Below are 3,547 nucleotides of genomic sequence, written 5' to 3'. Positions count from 1 at the left end.
AAGGAAGTTCAAAACTAGTTCAATACAGGACCCTTAGAAGACTTTGACTGTCACCCCTTGTGATGGAGGGCTTAGGAAGTGAACCCTGATTCAATTGGCTCCTGGCCTTATTTATGGAAAAACAGACAAGAGGTTAGAATAGATGGTTCGATGGGTCCTTTCAAACCCCTGAGTCTGTTAATTTCTTTTATTTCCCACAGTTTAGTGAGTGGCATGATCATGATACTGTGCTAGGTGGTACAATACTGCCACCTATGGAACAACAGTAGAACTTGTTATAATGTTAACGATGCATGGAGTTTTATACAATGCTGTTTAAAAATGTAGAAAACTTGCCGTCCAAATAACTCCTTTGATTGGTAGGTTAATAATTGCCTCTCAAACTTATCTTTTGTGGACATCTGATTTGGATTCACCTGAAAAAGACAAGCGTATGGAAAATGTGAATGAAAATATCTTAATAAACCTTTTGTTTTCTTAGAAGAAATACGGGGACTTGGAATTGAAGATAATAAAATCATAACACTTTAGTTGTGGAAGGTACCTAAAGCATGATTCAAATTAGTGCCACAGGATCAGTCCAGCACTGAGTTCAGTGTCGGCACTCACATGAGATGAATCCATCAGTCATAGCCACAGTGAAGCTAGGGAAGAGTGGAAAGGGGTCAGGACTAGGGAGTCTAGAAACTACACAGGTTCTGTTTCAGACTCAATCATTAACTTACTCTTAAGACTCAGGTAAGTAACTCAATGTCTCTGGAAGGTGATTTTCTCATCTAAAAGAGTGGCCTTCAAACTTTTTGGATAGCATGCTACTATCAATTAAAATATTTGAGCATAGGCTCTCCATATAACATAAAAAATATAATGTAAATGTGAATTGCTATGATTAGCTGGTATCTCAGGGCACAGTATATACTTAGAGCCAGACTGATACAGCATAGTGGCTTAAGAGCATATACTCTGAGCTTAGTGGTGGCTGTGTGACCCTCTCTGCCTATTTTTCAGTAGTGAAATAGGATAATAGAAGACCTTCATATTCAATAGGATAATAGAAGACCCTCATATTCAATAAAATAACCTCACAGGGTTATTGTGAGGATTTGCGGTTAGTATGTTATGCATTGAAAACAGTGTCTAGGACGTAGAAAGCACTCTGACAATACACTTATTATTGTCATTGTTATTACCATGAATATGTCTGCATTTCAAAGGTCCTTGTGTTCCTTTCAGATACTTACTTGACTTCTTGCCAATCTGATGAACAAGTCACTGCTTTTACCTTATGTTCTAGGAATAGAAGTGTCATTCTGCCATCTTATTGTTCTCTTGAGCACGCATTTTCATCAGATTCAGTTAGTAGATTCTTTGCAGGAATCTTTTCAAGCCATTGGTCCACTGTATGAGTGTTGTTTGTTTTAAAAAGTTAAAACTGCATGATAATTTTATATTTCATAAATCCACTTACTAGACTCTTTGGAGACTATCTAAAAAGATTAGGGTAGCTCCTCATTTCCCTGGGTGAGTTATTAGAGCTTTTAAAAAGCTACAGATGAGGTAAGTTACTTAAACGTGCTTTTGTAATTGCAAGGGAAACTGGAAAAAAATAACTTCTTATTGATGACTTTAGGAAGAGTAAGAAGTAGTATGAGACAGCTGGTCTCTACAAGTCTAGCCTACATTTAAAGTACCATTACTTCACAGAACATAAGCTATATTTATATGCAAACGTAAGTTTAATAGCGAGGGCATATAGTATTTCTTTTTTCTTTCTCTCTCTTTTTTTTTTGATACAGGGTCTCTGTTGCACAGGCTGGATTACAGTGGCACAAACATGACTTACTGCAACCAGAGCCTCTGTGCTCAAGTGATTCTCCCACCTCAGCCTTCCAAGTAGCTGGAACCACAGGCATGTGCCACCATGCCTCTAAAATTTTTTTTGTAGAGACGGGATCTTGCCATGTTGCCCAGGCTGTTTTTTCTTTTCTTTTTCTTTTTCTTTTCTTTCTTTTTTTTTTTTTGTGTGTGTGAAACAGAGTCTCACTCTGTCACCCAGGCTAGAGTGCAGTGGCACCATCTCAGCTCACTGCAACCTCCGCCTCACGGGTTCAAACAGTTCTCCTGTCTCAGCCTCCCAAGTAGCTGGGACTACAGGTGCCCACCACCACACCTGGCTAATTTTTGTATTTTTAATAGAGACGGGGTTTTGCTGTGTTGGCCAGGCTGGTGTCAAACTCCTGACCTCAGGTGATCCACCCACCTCAACCTTCCAAGGTGTTGGGATTACAGGGGTGAGCCACTGTGCCTGTCCCTTTTTTTTTTTTAAGCAACCTTTTTGAAAGCAGGCCCATGGCTGATCTCCTACCTGTGGCTTGGCAATTGTTGTCATTGTTGTTGTTGTTTTAGTGAAAATTAAGTAAATATTAATTGATGACTTTTTTTTGTCCCGAGATGGAGTCTTGCTCTGTCACCCAGGCTGGAGTGCAGTGGTGTGATCTCTGCTCACTGCAACCTCCGCCTCCCGGGTTGGAGCGATTCTCCTGCCTCAGCCTCCCGAGTAGTTGGGACTACAGGCGTGCGCCACCACGTCTGGCTAATTTTTGTATTTTTAGTAGAGACGGGGTTTCACCGTGTTGGCCAGACTGGTCTCGAACTTCTAGCCTCGGGTGATCCGCCTGCCTCTGCCTTCCAAAGTGCTGGGATTCCAGGCGTGAGCCGCTGCACCCGGCCCACTTAACCTTTTTAAAGTATAAGTTCAGTGGCATTAAGTACATTCACATTTTTGTGTAACTATTACTTCCTTCTGTCTCCATAACTTTTCATCTTGCAAAACTGAAACTCTGCACCCAGTGAACACTAACTCCTCATTGCCCCATCTGTCCCCAGCCCCTAGCCACCACTATCCTACTTTCTGTCTCTGTGAATTTGACTACCCTAGGCATACCTCATATAAATTAAATCATACACGCTAGGCATGGCGGCTCACATCATGTAATCCCAGCACTTTGGGAGGCTGAGGTGGATGGATCGCTTGAGTTCAGGAGTTTGAGACCAGCCTGGGCAACATGGCGAAAACCCATATCTACAAAAAATACAAAAATTAGTTGGATATGATGGCGCATACCTGTAGTACCAGCTATGGGGAAGGCTGAGATGGGAGGATCGCTTGAGCCCTGGACATCAAGGCAGCAGTGAGCCACGATTGCGTCACTGCACTTCAGCCAGGGTGACAGAGTGAGATCCTGTCTCAATCAATCAGTAATTTGTTAAAGATGACAGCAACACATAATGCAAAAAAAGAAATTTTTTAAAGAAAAAAAGATCATACAGTAGTAGTCCTTTTGTGCCTAGCTTAGTTCACATAGCATAAGGTCTTCAAGGTTTATCCATGTTGCATGATATGTCAGAATTTCTTTTCCTTTTTAAGGCCAATATTCTATTGTCTGTATAGACCACGTTATCTTTTTTTTTTTCTTTTTGAGATGGAGTCTCGCTCTGTCGCCCAGGTTGGAGTGCAGTGGCACGATCTCAGCTCACTGCAAGCTCC

This window comes from Mandrillus leucophaeus, unplaced genomic scaffold, assembly GCF_000951045.1.
Source record: "Mandrillus leucophaeus isolate KB7577 unplaced genomic scaffold, Mleu.le_1.0 Scaffold1018, whole genome shotgun sequence".
In the NCBI taxonomy this organism is placed as follows: domain Eukaryota; kingdom Metazoa; phylum Chordata; class Mammalia; order Primates; family Cercopithecidae; genus Mandrillus; species Mandrillus leucophaeus.
This window is presented reverse-complemented; position numbering follows the sequence as displayed.